Here is a 20,637-nt window from a genome sequence, read left to right as displayed (position 1 = left end):
CCGCGAATGTTGCAGAAGTTAATGAATAAAAAGTTGAGGGGGGTGTCAAGACACTTAGGGTCGTCGACGGAAGCATACTTCCTGTAGGCTTCAATGTCGATGTCATAACCCGAATTCAAAGCAAACAGAATAACTGACAATCGATGGATAAGTTGTTCGTCCACTTTTGTAATAGCTGAAGCTTTTGAAGGCTCACTAAAGAACCTTCTTGCACTATTTCCATTATTTGTGTTGCCACTACCTTGTGCAGGCAAGTCCACATTAATTCCAAGTGTTTCTTTTAGTTCCCTCTGAATTCTTTTCTTTTCTTTACAGTATTTTTTGGTAGCTCTCCCTTTACACAGCATGTTTTTACCTGCACACGGTAGCCAATATGCAAAACACATTCCAGGGTATTTATTAGTCAATGCAAAGGAGATATACCAAATTCTAAATGTTCTGTTGATGTTACTTTCTCTTTTATTACAGTTAAATTATTCATTCCAAAGGGTTTTTGTGACAGGTTGACATAAATAACAAGTGGAAGATGCAGTGGTGGTTAGTGCCTGGCATACTTTTCCATCGGCCATGGTCAGAATCAGTTTGTGGTATACAGTATTACCCCTTCCTTCACTTGGTATCAGGTTGTGTATTTCATTTTTAATGAATTCATGTTCAGATGGAATAAGATGTGGAGTTTCCTTGATGAATTGCAATGTAAGTGGGCGGCAATAAACAGATAAACATGGGGCAGGGTTTTGCCAGACTGTCATCTTGCTTCTTTTCTCAAGTAACTTAAGGGGGCATAGGAAAGTTGCAAACATGTTGGTTTCACTCATATCACTATTTGTATTGCCATATTTCATGGCATAGAGGGAATGATTTCCATTGCCATCAAAACCATATTTACTGAGGAGTTCAAAAGAGAGTGGCATGGTATGTGCTAACTGTGATCTGATTAGGTCAACAACCATTTTCTGAGAAAGCAGTAGACTTGAGGCAGTTTTATCAAGCAAGTTTTGGAGAGGGACTTCTGCTTTAAAATCACAGATGTTAATGCCCGGGGGATAACAAGTCTTTGTAGCTTCTACCACACTTTTGTAGGATGGATAAAGTGTACAGTTTCTTTCCTTATGGATGGTTCTTTAATAATTGTAAGTACTTTTGCTCATGTTTGTATTGAGCATTATGGAAAGTGCCTCGTGTGGAGTCAGAGGAATTTCAGTTTTGTTCACCAATTTCTTTATCATTTTTGTTTACCTAGTAGGGGTACTTAATGCTGCTCCTTACAAATCTTCGCAGCATGATTTTTCCCAGAATTCCTAAGTTTCATCTGAGCTGCAAAGACAAGCTCTTCTGCTGAATATTTCTTCTTCTGTTTTTCTTGGCTTTGTTCTTTCACTAGCAGTTTTGAAGTCTGCAGATGATCGACCTGCTTCACTGGTGTTTGAGATCTCATGTTGTGTACTGTCCTCAATTTCCTGTAATTTTAATTCCTTTGAGAGCCTTTTGGAACCTGGCATTGATGTAATTTGCCTTTCTCCATCGTGTCTGGAAGTCATTTTTAAAGATTGAAATTGCTGCAGGTGTCAGTGTCGGTGTGTGGTGATGCAATATCTCATGTTCTGATATTACATTAGAAATAACTTGTTCAAATGAGTGGCAGTCTCTACGTGATATATACTTGTCTAATAGAACACTTCTAGCAATCCCTGTCATCTGAAATTAAAGAAACAATACATCTATATTTGTTTGTGTTTGTAGTAAAGTCATATTAAGCAAGTTACTGCTGAATATGCACGATTTCCTTTTGATTATTAGGGCTAACGATTTTATTCATTTTGTTATATTTGCGTGACGGCTTAACAGTTTCTTCTACTTTTTTTTCACCAAAATTTGCATTATATATTATTATATGCACACTTGGACGTTCTCTGTATATTCATAATATAAGTGCAGAAATGGTAGGTCTAACCTTGAACTAATGAAGGCTTTATCAGGTTGTTTAAACACTGGGCGGTGTGTGCGGTGCTGTTATACAAGACTGAGAGAACTTGCGCGCGCCCCTCCCTCCCAGTCTCCTTCTCGCGCGAAATTCGAGTGCTGTTGTAGATAAACTCTCTTATTATTAATGGTGGACGTATATGGAGCCCTTTTCTTTACAGACATGTTTATTTACGAGTATGTATACTCTTCCAAACTAATTGGGTATCGGCATCCGATATGACCCGATCTTACCATACAGGCGTTTCACTAAAAGTCTATTATAAAACCCAATATTAAATACGTTTTCCTTATATCTGTATTATCACATTAAAAAAGAATAATAACCATTTATTTACAGCGATTTTTGTTTGTTACATGTAAAAAATAAAAAAAATATAATGATTTTCTCTTTTCCTGAACATCATTATATGCTCTGTAAAATCATCATGGAATGGTTTATGCCGGAAATAACCACGGTGTTCCGACATCCTACTTCATAACTTTCGCTGGACCATTGTAAATTAGTAAACTGTAATCTATTTTGGCCAGAAATTTATCATTTGGTCCCACTGTGCACCGGGACAGCGAGGTCACAACCCCTCGGGATACATCCCGTACTTGCTGCTAGGTGTGTGTGTGTGTGTGTGTGTGTGTGTGTGTGTGTGTGTGTGTGTGTGTGTGTGTGTGTGTGTGTGTGTGTGTGTGTGTGTGTGAACGTGTTTGAACCTGTACTTGAGTGCTCCCCTCAAACGCTCTACTCGGAAATCTAATCACATAGGGAACAAATTTCATCGAGTGAGATGCAACACATCAGAGACTCGACGCATTACAGGGGAAACCCTAAAAAAAAATAACCGATAGAGGACACAGCAGGTGCCCATAAACGTCACCCGATATACGAGACAGAGAGGAAGGGAGAAAAAGGGTGGAAAAAGTCAGCCATTGCCTTCCCAAAGGAACCATGAGCAGCTGAGACGCGGAGGAGACAGAACAGTGGAAGAAGCAGAAGTCGAGGCTGGGGAATCAGGATGATCAGCTTATAGGAGGAACAACCATGGGTAGAATATATGGAGGTTCCTTGGTAATCCTTCTGCGCCTCCTTCAGATCCATGGCCACGCACCAGGCAGTTTTATCGACGTGCAGGAAAATTGGAAGGATTTTTTCGATCAGTAATCTAAAAGCAGTTTGTTTATAAAGGTTGGTTAATAAAAGGAATTTTGATGGGAAAGAGAGAGAGAGAGAGAGAGAGAGAGAGAGAGAGAGAGAGAGAGAGAGAGAGAGAGAGAGAGAGAGAGAGAGAGAGAGAGAGAGAGAGAGAGAGAGAGAGAGAGAGAATACATGTACCTGGAGCTGATACCAGAGCGTGTGCATGGGTGTATGAAATTACTCTGCATGACTATTTGATTTGATGTATGGGGTGCTGCGGGAACCAGCGGGCGCCTCACTCACTCTGAAGGGTACCCAACAACTACTCCATACCACTCCATAGGAAGAGAAGGGCTGATGAATACTAGGGATTCAAATGGCATCTTAAATACATTTCCATTAGCAGAGTTACGTGCCTCTTACGACCTGGATTTAGATTATGTAAGAGAATAATGTGTCTGTAATTCTCATAAAATCCAGTGTTGGAAAGTACACATGAACGGCTAAAACCTGGAGATTGTATTAATACTCGTGTAATGCGTGAATGTTTGATAGTGTTCCGTGATCGCAGGAGAGAGAGAGAGAGAGAGAGAGAGAGAGAGAGAGAGAGAGAGAGAGAGAGAGAGAGAGAGAGAGAGAGAGAGAGAGAGAGAGAGAGAGAGAGAGAGAGAGAGAGAGAGAGAGAGAGAGAGAGAGAGAGAGAGAGAGAGAGATCCTTTAGTCTCGTATACTCATTACAGATTCAAATTAGGTTATGTTGAGTTAAATCAAAGCGAGAGAGAGAGAGAGAGAGAGAGAGAGAGAGAGAGAGAGAGAGAGAGAGAGAGAGAGAGAGAGAGAGAGAGAGAGAGAGAGAGAGAGAGAGAGAGAGAGAGAGAGAGAGAGAGAGAGAGAGAGAGAGAGAGAGAACGAGTTTATTTATTCGTTTACTGATGATTTTAGTTAGGTAATGTTAGGTTAGGTTAGGTTAGATTAGCTTAGAGAAATTGTGATACATATGCCAGTTTACTGTTAGGTTAGGTTAGGTTAGAGAAATATACCTGTAAAACATACACCAGTATGCTTGTTTGGAGTTTAGAAGCCACGAAGATTCCGCCAAGTAATATCCCGGTTATTTAATGCAAGCGAGGCGTGTGTCAAAACTTGGGAGGATGGCTTGATGTGAGGAGAAGCAGTACCACCACCACCACTGCTTTCTCCCTCACCCCCTCTCCCTCTCCCCTTCTCCTTCCCTCTCCCTTTCCTTCACTAGTTTAAAGTATTCCAGATAATTTTGCCGAGAGCCACTTTTTTTCGGTCAGGTTTCAGGGAATAAACTTTCTTATCGCGGCCAGGTGTGGGGTGTAGAGGTTTGCTGCTCCACGTGTATTTCATCGGTCGCCTGCTGGAGATGTTGGCGTGAAATTATTGGCGTGAGGCGTGCGTGGGTTGGTGTTCTTCGTTCGCTCTTCGCTCCCTGCCTGGTCTCCCATTGTGGAAATACCGGGAATAAAACCTATTTGCTGATGGGGCTTGAATTTGTTTATTTATTTATTTGGTTGTTTATTTTATGTATTTATCTATTTATTTATTTGTTTGCTTATTTATGTATGTGTGTATTTATGTATTTACTTATGTATTGATTTATTTGTGTATTTATTTATTCGGGTATGCATTTATTTATTTGTTTATTTGTTCATTTCGATATTTATTTATTCATTTACTTATTTATTTACTTATTGATCTATCTATGTATTTATTACGTGCTAAGGAGTTCAACTTATGACAAAAAAAATTACAAAGCCCCTTCAATAAGACCCTCCCTGAAACATATCTAATGCAGAATAAAAAAAAAAAAAAAAAAACTCTGCGCCTCTTTTTTTCTTCCTCTTTCTATTTTTGATGAATGTTGATGCGCCAAGCTCTGATGTCCGTGTTTGCATTTTTTACTTGTCTTTTTTTGTTATTTGTGTTTACATTCTGTGTTTTGTTGGGATTTGGTGTGACTGTTGTGCGTTTCCGTGCCACAGGTCATCACATGAATGGGTAGAAGTGTGTGTGTGTGTGTGTGTGTGTGTGTGTGTGTGTGTGTGTGTGTGTGTGCACCAGCCATTTTTCCAGCTTTCCAGCGCATATTTATACTCAGTGAAAGCCTGGCAAAGCTCCCCAGTCGCCTCGAAAGTTTTGAAAATAAATTATGCTGAAATGGAAAGTTACTCGGAAAGATAAGTCTTGGCGGCATGGCGATCCCCGGACTAGTGAACTGAGCACTCACCTGGCGCCCAACTCCTAGATGCTCGTAATTGGCTCGACACCGGGAAAAAAGGATCATGCACCAGCTCGTTTTCTGTTGCCTTCCTTCACACTCGGCTGATCCTATCTTAGGTTTTTGTTGTTTAGGATGCTTCTCTGTTTTTGGAATGAGTGTATATATATTATATATATATATATATATATATATATATATATATATATATATATATATATATATATATATATATATATATATATATATATATATATATATATATATATATATATATATATATATATATATATATATATAAAGCATCCTTGATACCGTGCAGGGTTGGTGAGGTGGGTGGATGGGCAACAAATCCTGCCACAGACTCGTCTTATGGGGAATCTATTTCAGTATAGGGTTTTCGAATTTCGGAAATGATGGCACAAGAATATGGTGAAGGGATAAAGTGCCTAGTGTATACTGTGTGTGTGTGTGTGTGTGTGTGTGTGTGTGTGGACGAGGCAGCAGGTGCAGGCTCCCCGCCAGGAGTGGGCGCCAAGCCTCGTGCCGCCGCTCGCCGCGCCACCCTCAAGCCGTATTACCGCGACTCTCATCCCGAGCCGCCGTGGCCTCAAAAAAACTCGGTGAAGTGTTGACTGCAATGGCAACACAATGGCGCCACAATACTAGCTCGCCGCTGGGATAAGACAGCACACACCTGCGCCGCCACACACAATACATCCTCAGTCTTGTTACTCAATTGTAGGCGTTATGGTGAACGTGTGTGTGTGTGTGTGTGTGTGTGTGTGTGTGTGTGTGTGTGTGTTTGTGTGTGTGTGTGTGTGTCAGGCAGTGGTGTCCGCCCAGACATCATGACCAGCAGGGTTTAATGAGAGTGTATGGCAATATTTCGTGCATGTGTGTAATTGCAAACAAATATTTTGGGCGTCATCGTGTTTAATATGGACGAGGATGTTAGGGACTGATTGGACGACTGCAATCATGAGTGTTGTGCTTCATCTGTGTTTCGTTAACATTATTGTTGTCTGTGAATATGCATGCATGTGAAGCGCTGAAATGCTCGATTTGTAATGAACATGAAAATTAATTAAATCTTACTTCAATTCATTAAATAAGGAAGAACTGAAGAGTTTAGGAAATACTGGTTTATGATTTTTATTCCATGTCAGTTTTTTTATTAACTTTTAATTAGTAATCGAAGCTAATATATTGCTTAATGATTAACTGTTCATGTTATTGACTTTGATTTATTCATCTTCATTGTTAAAAAAAAATTACCGTTAAATCAATGAGTGTGCTTGGCGTCACCTTCATTAGGTCATGCACACAACTGCACTTCAATATTTTCAATCCAAGAGTCATTACACACTGGTCTCTCTCGCAACGTGACATTTTCCTTCAGCTAAACACCTGCAGTGCCTGGAATTCGCACTGCTAAATATAGGGCCAAAGAGAGAGAGAGAGAGAGAGAGAGAGAGAGAGAGAGAGAGAGAGAGAGAGAGAGAGAGAGAGAGAGAGAGAGATGAGAGAGAGAGAGAGAGAGCGGCTGGTGATCGAACCCCTGGCCTGACACTCAACGCACGCGACACCTTGCCAATCAGCGCATAATTATCACCGTGGCCTGTGTGCTGTGTCATCGACCTTGACTGTTCAGCCGATACACACTGTCTGCGCTGAACGGCTGACATGAATTTAATATAATTGATGGGAGGAAGTGACAGGCGGGGATGAATTGCCCTGAAGTGTGGCGACAGCTTATCCCTCGCCTTGAACAAGAGTGTTGACCTTGACAAGTGGGGTTTAGCAGATACGGAGCACGGAGGCATGGACGACACATGAACAGATGGAAGGATGGGTTTAGATTTGCTGTGGTGGCTTGGAATAGACGGGTAGCGAACTGAGAGAAAGATGGGTAAAAGTGTTTGTGTTGCATGAAAGACATAAAAACGTAAGGAAAGCTGCAACAAGTATACGTAGCAGTGTTTGTGTAAAATATACTAGCTGTATCATCCCTGCTCACACTGCGCCTTATTGGTCAGATTCATGGATATTGTTGTTTATGATAATGATGACAGCTGTCCTCTCACTTTGATGAGTTGCAATAAACAACTGCCATTGATGAGCACTGAAAGGTGATCGTTAGTGAAGTTTATAACAGTGAACTAGATAAACACACCCAATACATATACTGTGCCTAGATTCACCTGAGATTTAGCGCCACTTAACCACCTGCTGTAGTTATCTTTTTCCTTCCGGATTTTGTACATAACATTTTTTTACGCGTGAAGGAAGCCGGTCATCAGCGCAGAAGCGAAGTAAAAATAGAATCGTCCTGGCAGAAATTCAATGAATAAGTACATATAAGTGTGTGTGTGTGTGTGTGTGTGTGTGTGTGTGTGTGTGTGTGTGTGTTCACAGTTATACATTTTACATGCACAATGTATGTAAATATTTGTCGTTTTCACTCGGACATCAGCAGAGGCAGCTGTGTGCCGAGTATTGACACTGCGTAACAAAACAGCACCGGCACCACCACCACCACCACCGCCGCCACCACTAACAAATTAACCATCACCATGGCCGCCGCCACCACCAACCACCACCACTACCACCAACCATCACCACCACCACCACCACCACCAACAACAACAACAGCAACAACAACGTCCACCACCACCACTACCACCACCACCAACAACAACAGCAGCAGCAGCAGCAAACAGGAATACTGACACGCACCAACAACAATAAAAAATAAAACTATACGCAAACAAATATATAAGTTAAGTTATCTTGAAAAAAAAGCTTCAACATGGAAACAATATGACACTGATAAGTCATATGAGAGAGAGAGAGAGAGAGAGAGAGAGAGAGAGAGAGAGGGAGAGAGAGAGAGAGAGAGAGAGAGAGAGAGAGAGAGAGAGAGAGAGAGAGAGAGAGAGAGAGAGAGAGAGAGAGAGAATCTATACATTAATATTTACATTCATGAGAAAATACCCACTCTAAACACACACACACACACACACACACACACACACACACACACACACACACGAGAGCAAACACTCACCCATTGCAAGTAGTTGATGGAGAAGCGGTCGTCACTGGAGTGTGTGTACAGAATCACCGTCAGGAGCTGGTAGTCCCTCTTCCTGATCCAAGACACCTGCAGAGCACACAGACGGTCATGGTCTTAGCACGCGAGTGTGTGTGTGTGTGTGTGTGTGTGTGTCTAGACGAGTGTTATTGTTCGCTTAAGGGGCTTGGGTTGATGGCGTGCAGTACATCCACGTCACTGTTGCCTAAGCTATTGTTGTGTATCGTAAGCACATTGTTAAGGCCATAAGAAGATGCTCCAACGCCTTGCAGTTTAAGTTTCTATCCAAGGACTTTACTATTGACCCACTGTGACCTAGTTGTCTTAGATGTATGTATGTAATATGCTGTGGTTTGAAACTGCATATATTTCTGCGTAAATATATGCTAAACAATCACTACGAATTCTCCACTGATAACTGATAGTTCCCTCATAAAAATAAAATAAAATAAAAATAGAAATATAACTAAAAGATAAATACAAAATAGGTAATTATATATATATCCTAAGCCAGTACTCCCTCAGGAAGTGCAATAAACTCACAGAAAAGTTGCTCGAGTCACCATGTTTTTTGCCTTGTATTCACAAGTGTTAAAGCAGCCCGTGTTTGTGGAGGCCGAGGCTGATGAGACAAGGACTCCTGCACTAATGCCACTCAGAGGATGGATGCGGTGGGCAGCCTCGCCTCCACTCGCCGCCTGCGCCATCACGAGTGACTTATAACTTGTTTACCTCACCAGTCATCGTATTGGAAGCCATGGCGTTCCTTGTTTCTCAGTGCTTGCCTCAGAGCAGCGTATTCTTAAAAAAAATCTGGTGAATATTTAATGTTTTACTTTTAATAGGTTCTAGGAGAAGTTAGAGTTTTTAAGGGTGTGTAGTTTTTAAGGGTGTAGATTCATCTCAGTAGGAAAAAGACCCACGAGAAGAAGAATAATTTATGCGTGGCTTTTGAAAATAGTCTTAATAACAAACTCAGACACAAGAAAATTCAATAAATCATCGCTGTATCCCTTAAAAATACTCTTAATTAAAGAACAAAAGCGTTTAAGAATACTGGCGAGAGATCAACACAACCTCGGTCACATCAAGGTACCGACACTTCCCCACAGGAGCTTCAGATCTTAAGGTAACTTGCTGACACACTCTGTCATTTACCAGGCCGCCAGTCGCACTTGAGGTCTTGCAGTGAAGAATGACGGACGCTCCCACTTGTGCTGTCACGATGCTTTTGTTTTGAGTCACGAATCTGTCGCCGTCTGCCTTCGCGCGCGCCTGTCCCCCGACCTCCAGCTATTCGTGTTGGTCCATTGCGCTGCGGGAGAAAGAAGGTGTTCCCCCCCGTCAGGTTACGTTAAGTGTTTCTAAGTCTTGAGGTCACCTTCCTGGGAAGTGTACAACGTGTTGATAACCACTGAAATAGAGTAATGTGTGTGTGTGTGTGTGTGTGTGTGTGTGTGTGTGTGTGTGTGTGTGTGTGTGTGTGTGTGTGTGTGTGTGTGTGTGTGTGTGTGTGTGTGTGTGTGTGTGTGTGTGTGTGTGTGTGCGTGCGTGCGTGCGTGCGTGCGTGCGCGCGCGCGTGCGTGCGTGCGTGTGTTGCATTCCCTCGCCTTTGTACTCCACACTCTCACACTCTCTCTCTCTCTCTCTCTCTCTCTCTCTCTCTCTTGTCTGTTTGTCTAGTCTTATTTTCTGCGTCATGATGCGTTTCTTTTGTTTGCTCAGCTCACGCACACACACACACACACACATCCCTCATTCTCATAATAACAGAGAAGCAAATTCATGTTCATCTCATCTTCAGGAAACACAATAACAATAACACATTCAGTGACGAAATTCAGAAACACAATCTGACGGATTAGAATTAGGCAGCAATCCCCGATAAATAGTAAAAAAAAAAAAAAAAAAAGAAAAAAAAAAAATCCGCCGCGGCCATGAACATAAATAAACAGGCTTAATTCGTAACAATAGATTAGTGGATTCGCTTTGGAAACCGAATCAACCCGATGAAGCTCCACTCAGCGTGTCTCGCCCTCCTGTTCGGATCCCGGAGTGAGCAGTGACCGGTGGCATAGTGTGTGGGTGTCTGCGGGCGCCTTTGATTAACGACCGCCACTAAATAATGGAACTACACACGAAAGGGATTGAAACGCTTCGTCCACCCAGAGCACCGACCCTTTAGAGCGAACGGATGATTATGGAACACAGAAAAAACGTAACAAAAAGAGAAGCTGTTTATGCTGATGTTACTCTAAGTAGCAGTGAGTGGCGCAGAGTGTTAGGGCAAAGGGCGTGTTTTGCCTTCTAAGTCTGTTATGATACACACGAATCTCTCTCTCTCTCTCTCTCTCTCTCTCTCTCTCCTCTCTCTCTCTCTCTCTCTCTCTCTCTCTCTCTCTCTCTCTCTGTCTCTCTCAAGTTTTCACCCAGAGTGTACCATCGACTTTTCACCCCAGGCCAGGTGAAGGTAAACTCAGGTATGCAAGCACGTCGCCTTGCCAGGGAGCCTTCCATTACCCGGTGCATCCGTGCCAGGCTGGAGTGTGGAGTGGGTGGAGAAGGTGGAGAGGCAGGCATTGTGAGGCTGAGAGAGGGCAGGAGGAGTACAGGCAGGGTGAGTGAAGGAGGATGAATTAAGTGAGTGAGAGGAAGATGAGGGGAAAGAACGCAGACAGGAATAAATTTTAACTTTCCTCCTCTCCTATCCTCTCCTTTTTCCATGTATATCTTTCACGCTGTCTCACTTTTTCTCAGTGTTCCTTCCGTTTTGTTTCCTGCAATCCTGTGCACCTGTTTACCTTCGTGCCGCTACTTCCTATTCGCATAATTTCACCCAAAGAAAAGAGGAAATTGAAAGGAAGAAGAATATCCAGACAGAATCAGCTGACAAAGCACTCTCATTACAATAACAAAGAGGAAGGAGGTGGAGGTGATGGCGGACAGGAATGGAGAGAAGAAGAAGGAAGAGGAGGAGGAGGAGGAAGAAGAGGAGACTGAAGGAAGAGGAGGATTAAAGGTAGAAGGGAGGAAAGGAAGAGGAGGAGGAGGACCATGTGTGCTGAAAGGAAGAGAAGGCTTACGATGACCACAGGAGGAGGAGAAACAGGAGAGAGGAAGGCAAGATGAAGGTAAAGTCTTTGTGAATACGTTTAATCACACACACACCGGAAGCCTCACGCCCTTTCCGCTGCTCTCCTCATAACGACGGAGGCACGACTGGTCGCCTCGTTTGCCGAAGTGCATGTGGTAATCGCTCCCGCGAACACCCGAGCGAGACTGCGCCGCCGCGAGGACGATCGGAACCCCCCCACCTCCTCTCCTGTAGTAGGCGCTAAAGGTACCGCTGCCGCAAGAATGGGGAGGGTATTTCTCCTGGGTGTTTCTCCGGGTGTGTTTCCATATTGATCGGCTGTAAATGTGCGGTGCGGCGTGGCGGATTTGTCAGCTGGGTAATTAGGGAGGCTGTAATGACTTCACAGGAGGTGTTAAGTGAGGAGCGCCGCCTCATTACCAACACTTTCTTCATCATTATCCTCCTCCTCTCCGCCATGATAGTGATGAGGGTGATGGTTGTGATGGTGGTGGTGGAGGGGATGGTGATAATTGCATGCTGCTTAATCTGCTTCACTGAATTGCACGTCTTGACTTTTTCTATTATTTATCCCTTTTTTTCAGTTGTTAATGCATAGGTGTACTTTTTTTTTATAGGAGAGAGCAGATATACGTAGGTTTATGCGTCTCTCTCTCTCTCTCTCTCTCTCTCTCTCTCTCTCCCTCATGCAGGCTGGGGAGGGGATGAGGAGGAGCAGGAGGGAGCAGGTCACATGAGGAAGACATAAATCGGCCGCCTGGGATGGGAGTAATAGTTCAGTTTCCCCTCGTGATGGGGCCGCTGACTCACGTGGCAGGCGGCTGTGGCTGACGGGAGGAAGGCAACAGAGAAACGCACTGACAGGAACCCGCGTTAAGAGAGACTTTGAACGTTGACCGGAACTGTTCCATGCTGGAAGCTTCAAGACACTCCTCATGATTTTGGATAATGTTTTTTTTTGCTGCACTTTTTGGGGGCTGGCATCTTTAACGGAGAACCGCCAGAACTGAGATCCGAGATAAGAGACAACTCCGTTAACGCAGACCTATATTTACAGAGACCACACCAACAGAAAACGATATTAGCAGGGAACCATATTAACAGAGGACTATATTAACAATGATCCATCAATAGAGAGCAGCACAAACATGGAGCCTAATTAAAGAAAAATCCATCAGTAGAAATCAACACTGAGCCAAGTGAACAGAGAACTGCGTGAACAGAAAAAAAAAAAAAAATGCATCGCGGGACGTGACCGAACAAGGAACAACATTAAGAAAACACTACAATTTAACCTAAGCGAACAGAAAAACTTATTGGGGGACGTTATCGGACAAAGAACAATATTGAAAGAACACCGCAATCGAACCTGATTTAACCGAACATACTTTTAAAACGGAAATGCATCGCTTAACAGAACACGATGAGTGACCGAGGCTCGTCAACGGAGACCGGGACAATAGTGAACCGCGGTGACCAAGAACCGTGTTGAGAGTTTCGTTGACGCGGCACAGTTGTAAAGGAAAAATGACGTGAAATACAGTCGAGTTATCGGGAATCACAGTAGCGGAGGAGCGTGTCAGATTTGTAATGCATGAGTGCCACGCCGCGTCAGCAACAATGGCGTGTTGACTGTGGTTGCTGTGGTTGTTGTCAGCTCACAGCAGTCACCCGCGAAACCGTCCACCAAAGGAACGTGAACAACTAACAACAACAACAACAACAACAACAACAACAACAACAACAACAACAACAACCACAGTAATAATAATAATGTCAGCCCTGCTTTCTTTGTGTAATAAAAAGCATACCAGAACAAATTAATAAGTAGGAACACTACAAAATGACCCGCTATCTCTAAAGCTGCTAAAAGAAGAAAGAAATGGATTTAAGCCACAGGAAAAGTAAACCTGCATTCTTTTTTGTACATCCTTGTGCAAATTAATTGAAACAAACATGATTTTAGCCTACTATTTGCTATTACATCTTATTAAAGTATGCTAATGCAATAATTGAGCTGCTATTGCATCAATTATCATTTAAACATTTGCTGATGCAATAATTCAGCCGATATTGCATCATGAGATTTAGGCTGATGCAATAATTATTGCATCATACATCAGAAACCCCACTGCAGCTCATGAGTCTGACGTCACTCAGTCATAAGCCAACACTTTTCCGAGATGGACGTGACACCCAGAAAGCGTACTAAGATTGTGACTTTGCATGAACATACATCTAGTACATATCGAGAAATTGCTAAGATCGTTGGAGTGAGTCTTGCAACTGTTAGCCGTGTCATTAAATTGAAGCATGACACTGGATCGGTTACTCCTAAACGTAAGGGGAAATGTGGCCGTAAGAAAAAACTACTCCAAGAGACGATGCCTACTTAATTCGACAAAGCAAAAAAGATCCACGCAAAACGAGCGACGCTTTGAATACAGATTTAAAGCAGAAAGGAATCGAAATTAGTTCCTCTACAGTTCGCAGACGGCTCCTCGCAGTTGGTAGAAGAGCCAGAAGACCTGTGAAAAAACAGCTTCTAACCAAAGCAATGAAAGAAAAACGGTATAAGTGGGCAAAGAAGTACAAAGATTGGACCAAGGAACAGTGGAGAAAAGTCATTTTTAGTGATGAGAGCCATTTTTTTGTACAGGGTCAGAGAAGCCAGCATGTTCGTAGGTCATCAGGAGAGAAGATTCGGGATTCTCACATTGATCAATGTGTTAAACACCCTCTTAAGAAGATGTTTTGGGGATGCTTTAGTTATTATGGTGTCGGAAGCCTTCATCCAGTTGAAGGAATGATGCGTTCAGCACAATACATTGATGTTCTTCAAAAAAGACTTGTTCCAGAGCTAGAGAAGAGGTTTCCTGATGGTTCTGGGATCTTTCAACAGGACCTTGCTCCCTGTCACACATCAAAAATTGTGAAGAATTTCATGACAGAGAAGAATATACAAGTGCTTGATTGGCCGGGCAACTCTCCAGACGTAAGCCCAATTGAAAATTTGTGGGCCATTTGCAAAAGTAGGCTTCGTACAATGGACTGCACAACTAAAGAAATGCTCATTCAGGCACTGATTCAGGTATGGTACAGGGACCCAAAAATCAACAGTGACTGTTCAAATCTAGTGGATTCTATGCCAACCGCGTTCAAATGCTCATAAAAAACAGAGGAGGCCATATCCGTTACTAATTTGCATTTATCAGATGTTTTAGTTTGTTTGAAAAATAAAGATCCTTGGGAAACATATTTTCATTGCCTGTTTCAATTAATTTGCACAAGGATGTAATACGTGGCAGAGCAAAATAATCACACCGATGAAAAGAGGAGAGCTACTATTCCTAAAGCTGCTAAGTAAAGAAAAAGCCGCAAATATAAGCTACAGAAAGTTCTAACCTGCGTTGTCTTATAATATGGAGCACTGCAAATTCAAGGAAAAAAGAACAACAAAGATCCTTTTTACACTTTCTAAAAATGCAACACTGATATCAACTAGAAATGATATGAATTTTTTTTTTTTTTGTCTGTGATAAAAAGCACAGTAAAATAAAATAAAATAAAAAAAGAAGGAAAAGCAAGAATAATTCATGAGTGCGGAAGACAAATACAAGTATTAACTTGAAAGTAATGGAACTCCCTTTCTTTATTTAGTGAAGTGTGAAATAAATAGGAAATGATTCCTAAACCAGCAAGCAAAAGAAAATAAAACACACAAAGAAGTGATAAGTGTGGAGAACAAAGAAAGAGGAGGGAAAAAAAAAACCGAACATGAAAATACGTGTGGCCGTAATACAGATTATAAAAATAATAAAAAAAAAAAAACAAGCACAGAAAGAATATATAATCTTACACACCGTAAAAAAGATATAACAAAGCGAAAGGTAGAGAAAAAAAAAAGAAGGAAGACACTGGTACACATAATATAAAGAACAAATTGATAAACATTATAATACAGAGGACAACAAACAAAAGAGGAGCAAGAAAAAGCAAGGAGGGAAACACCGGCACAGACAAAATAAAGAATGAATGGGTCAACACACACACACACACACACACACACACACACACACACACACACACACACACACAACAGGGAAAACAAAAACCAACAAAAAAAAGGATAAATACAGCAACACATCAGCTTTAAGAAGCCGGAAGAATGTAGTGGCCATAAAAATAGGAAGATTGCAGGCATCAGACAATCTTGACAACACCTAATGATAGAACGCTGCCGGAGTGTAATGATGGTGAGTGTTGTGCTTAAGAGAAGCTAATGCACCATTGATTACACGTCTCTGTTCTTAAAGAGAGAGATTAAATCGTATTAGGATATTTTTAAAGGAAAATGCTTAGAGAGAGAGAGAGAGAGAGAGAGAGAGAGAGAGAGAGAGAGAGAGAGAGAGAGAGAGAGAGAGAGAGAGAGAGGGTGGGAGAGAGGGAGGGAGAATATCTGTATATAGCAGAAGGAACAACAACATAGGGAAGGAAATAATAAAGGAGAGGGATAGAGAGAAAATGAGGTGGATGTGGAGGGCAATAAAGGAAGAGGAAAGGGTACGGCAGAGGGGAGAGGAAGGGGGAGAGACAGACAAGTAATTAGCTTCCACTTGGGCTGGCGAAGTAAAGCATGCCCCTCCGCTATTTCTCTCATTTGCTCTTTCCTTTGCCTTCATTTTCCTCTTTCCTTTCCTTTCCTCTGCATTTGTCTTTACTTTCTGTTCGACTCTTGACCAGCAGGGGCACAGGAAACGCAGGTAACAGTGCAGGTGTTTATTCACAGAAGGTGTGAACAGAAGGCTGGAGGTAGGTGATCTCCCGGCGCCAGGCCGCGCACTTCCACTTAACACTTATGACTGAAGCCTAGCTCGTTCACTCATACACGTATTCATGCCTCACACAAGTCTCGCTCATTCACTCGTTCACACAACTAGCTAACAACCACACACCTCCCCCCGAGACATAAGGAAGATTCCTTATCTTTGTTATGGCTACCGTAACACATGAAACAAAGTTACAAGGATTGAAGTACAGAAAACACGGTACATATACACAAAACAAACACAGCGTACAATGAACACGTACGACTAATCGTAGGTGCTACGGTGCCACCGCACCTGCAGTCGTCTCGGCTCCCTACGCTGTCGGCTGCTTCGACGCTCTGGTTGCTCTCGGCCACGGTGTACCCCGTTACCCTGATGCTCCGGGCTGCCGGGATGGTGGTGTTCCTCGTGACCCTGATGCTGAAGCGCTGCACCGCCATGAGCGGTGTGCTGCTCGACAGGAAGGGGAGCAAGAGGTCTATGTGGGCGTAGGTGTCTTCTATTACGCCACATCACGCGACCGCTGCCCATCTTGATGAGGTAGTCTCTCCTTCGCCCAACAGCCACGATGACACCCAGGCGATCCCAGAGGCCTGTCGTGTGATCTTGAACGTCGACGTGGCCACCGAGGTGCAGGAGAGGAAGAGTACGGGCGGACGCGTCGTGGCGAAGTTTCGCTTTCTTCCTCAGTCGCTCTGCCTTGGCGTCGCACTCATCAGCAGCGCGCTGCCACTGCTGAGCGTATGAGCGATGATGAGCCGGGACACAGGACCTCATAGGATGACCGAAGAGGACTTGTGCTGGTGATCGCCCTTCCGCCCTCGGAGTGTTGCGCAGTTCCAGCAACCCGCGAGCGAACGCATCCTCGTCCAGGTGTCCCTGCTGTGTGGTCGTGAGGATCAGCTTCTTCACGGACTTGACCGCTGCCTCGGCGTGACCATTGGAGCGTGGATAATGAGGTGAAGATACACGATGCTCCACCCCCCATCGAGCCAGGAAGCGCCGTACCGATGAAGAAGTGAACTGCGGTCCACCGTCAGTCCTCAGGAGAACAGGCACGCCCGTGTCGGCGAACACACCCCGAAGGACACGAACGAGCTGATCAGCCGATGCTGGACGTGAGCATGCAGACACGTGAGGCCACCCAGACAAGCGATCTACATACACGAGGTATGTACGGCCTGCTGCGTGGAAGTAGTCTGCAGAAACTGACTCAAACACCCTGCTGGGTGTGTCCGTGTCCTGCCAGAGAGGTTCGTTGGCTTGGCTTGGTAGGAGTGGACGGCATAGTGAGCATCCAGAAACGACGTTCTCAACGTCTCTGTCCATACCAGGCCAGTACACCGTTTGTCGGGCCCGTCGCTTGGTGCGCTCCATCCCCTGATGACTGTCATGGAGTCGCTCTAGTGTTTCTCGGCGGAGGCTGTGAGGAATAAGAAGCCTCGGCCCGTAAACCACCAGGTCGTCGTCTACGGCCAGCAGACTGCGCACCGGCCAGTACGTACGCAAGCGGTGATCGAGGTCGTGGCAATGATCAGGGAAGCCCTCGATGATGACGTTCTTGAGCAAGCAGTACTCCCCGTCCTCTTGCTGCTGCGGCACGTACCATTTCCACAGTCTGATCCTGGAGTGGTGCTAAGCGGACGCCGTCCTCATTGGTGGCAGATAACGCTGAGATGACCGCTGAGTGGAGAGGGTCGAGGTCACCAGAAGTAGCAGCATCCTCTTCCTCCACTGGGTCCTGTACTGGAGCACGTGAGAGGGCGTCGGGCACACAGTGTGTCGATCCCTCGATGGCCATGGATCCACCAGCCATTGCACGTAAACCTTCCTTTGCTTCGAAGACGCTGGGAAAGGCCTTGATCACAGCAGCAGCGTGCCCCGCACGCTGCTGTGGCGTTGGGTCGTAGGAATGAGGCCAGCTGATCACTTCTGTGGGCGTAGATAGAGGTGGCTGCGAGGCGGTCGGGTACTTGATGGAGCTGTTGCCGGTGTGCTGTTCTTCCCTGCGTAGCGGTCGGATTTGAGCCGGAAAATCTTCGGGGAGGATTCCGAGAGCGATGGAATCGTACCAGCTAAGCAGCGCCCCCTTCACCTCCTTCACCACGCTCACAACAGTCTCAGCTTCCCTGTCGCCCAGTTGCAAGTGCGACGAGAAAGTTCCTACACAGGTGAGGGGGTGATTACCGGCAGCATAAAGTCCATCACCATCAGCGGGCGCCAAGCTGGAGGGCGGGATTCCAAGGAGTGTTGCCGTGTCGAGGCCAATAACGGTCGTTTCGGCCCCAGAGTCAGGAGTCCACGTAATCTTGTCTCTTCCAGCGGGATGTGTGGCGGTAATGAGCACCTGGGGCGCAGGTCGTGCCGTCACCGTCTTTGTGTATACGCCTGATAAGAGCTGGTATACACTGGCACTTGGCTCCCCGCCTCGGGCCTGCACCGCGATGAGGAGAGACAGTTGAGGAACTCCTCGAAGCTCCTCGTCGTTTCCTCACTGTCTGCTGACATACACTCGCAAAATGCCCTCTTTTCCCGCAGTTACGACACACTTTATCTATTGCCTGGCATCCCCTTTGTCACTGCGACAATCTTTGCCACAACGATAACAGCCCGTGGGGCTTGAGCCCCCGAAACTGCCCTTCCTGTAGTTCGAGACAGCGTTCACACCATGGCTCGAAGAGTGAGAGCCGCCCCTTAGTACTGCACTACACTGGTTAGCGCTCTCTGATGCTCTGCAAATATCTATGGCGTTTTCAAGGGTGAGTTTCTTGTTTTCCAGCATGCGTTTCAGAGCCACTTCGTCTCGTGTCCCAACGACAATTCTGTCACGCAGCTGATGGTTTATGCACTGGTCGCAAAAGTCACAGAAATTGGCGATTTCCTTTACAGCACATAAAAAGTCGTCAAAACCTTCTTGCGTTTCTTGCACGCGGGAGTAGAAGTCTCTTCTATCCATGATGATGTTGCGCTGGCTTCGCAGGTACTCACACATTGCATCGAGGATGGTTCTTAACTCCGCGTCTCTCGGTAAGCTTATCCCGTAGCGAAGTGTACGGGTCCACTCGTCGTCTAGGACAGCAGCGAGTGCCGCCCTCTGCTCAGCCAGGGAGAGACAGTCTATCCTGGCGAGGGTTACGTATCCTTCAAACTTATGGCGCCACGTGTCGAACTCACGTAAAGATGCTGACGCCGTTAAGTGAGGAATGATGGTGGCGGACGTCGGGAACCTCGCGCCCTGGGTAGACGTGCTGCAGGCTGTGGTTTCGCCTTCATTGCTCGCCGTGGTGCGACTGGGAGCTTGTGTCCCCACTCTCTCCAGCAGCTGGGTTAAACGCTCCTCGCGAGCCTGACTCTGCTCCGACTGTCGCGCTAGCAGGGCAGCCAGCGCCTCCAACTGCTTCTCCATTCTGCGCCGTACCCACTGCAGCCTTGTCCTGATCCTACTCACTGCGCCATGTTCGACTCTTGACCAGCAGGGGCACAGGAAACGCAGGTAACAGTGCAGGTGTTTATTCACAGAAGGTGTGAACAGAAGGCTGGAGGTAGGTGATCTCCCGGCGCCAGGCCGCGCACTTCCACTTAACACTTATGACTGAAGCCTAGCTCGTTCACTCATACACGTATTCATGCCTCACACAAGTCTCGCTCATTCACTCGTTCACACAACTAGCTAACAACCACACACTTTCCATCCAGTTGCCCTTCATCTCTCCTCTCCTTCACTTCCTCTCTCTCTCTCTATCTTCTTTCTTTCTTATCTTCAACACCTTCCCTTTTTTTTCGGTTTTTATCGCTCTTCGTTTCCTATTCTTTTTTTATGATCTCTCCTTTTCTTTTTTTCTTTTTTTTTTGTCGCCTATCTTACATTCCTTTATTTCTGTTCATTCTGTTCCCCTCATTCGTTCATGTTTCTCAGTTTTTCGTTCTTTCTCCATCATCTTTACTTTATTTTCTATTTTCCCGTCTCGAACCATTTCCTCGTTTCCTATTTTTTTTTCCTTCCTCCATCTTCATTTCACCTCCTCCTCCTATTTTCCATTCTCTGCCTTTCAATATCCTTCTTTCTTCTTTCTTCACTTTTTTTTTCTCCTGTCATCACTTTCTTTTTCTATTTCGCCTTTACTGAATTCAAATCCTCTTCCCCGCTTTCCTATTCACCTCCCTCCTCTTTCTTTCACTTTCCATTAGCCTTTTGTCTCTCCTCTTGCATTTTTCTTTCCATCTTTATCCATGCCGTTTTTCTTGTTTCCTCAAAATGTT

The 20,637-nt window shown here is 44.6% G+C and overlaps 1 protein-coding gene across 4 annotated transcripts in view; it reads right to left on the bottom strand.

The window, feature by feature from the left end:
• Positions 1–8,384: 8,384 nt before the first annotated feature.
• The window catches only part of LOC135097261 (uncharacterized), a 33,178-nt gene continuing 20,925 nt past the window's right edge, over positions 8,385–20,637 (bottom strand). The window contains exons 1-3 of one of the 4 annotated variants that reach the window (XR_010265535.1): positions 10,895–11,129; positions 9,613–9,769; positions 8,385–8,523 (exon numbers count right to left, since the gene is read on the bottom strand). The gene's annotated coding sequence lies outside the window, so the exon portion shown is untranslated. Of the gene's footprint in view, positions 8,524–8,997; positions 9,153–9,612; positions 9,770–10,894; positions 11,130–20,637 lie in introns of those variants that run through there. The other 3 variants (XR_010265534.1, XR_010265533.1, XR_010265536.1) reach the window with 3 other exon arrangements.

This window comes from Scylla paramamosain, unplaced genomic scaffold, assembly GCF_035594125.1.
Source record: "Scylla paramamosain isolate STU-SP2022 unplaced genomic scaffold, ASM3559412v1 Contig16, whole genome shotgun sequence".
Lineage (NCBI taxonomy): Eukaryota > Metazoa > Arthropoda > Malacostraca > Decapoda > Portunidae > Scylla > Scylla paramamosain.
Note: the sequence above shows the minus strand (reverse complement) of the source record. Positions and strands in the feature narration are given on the sequence as shown.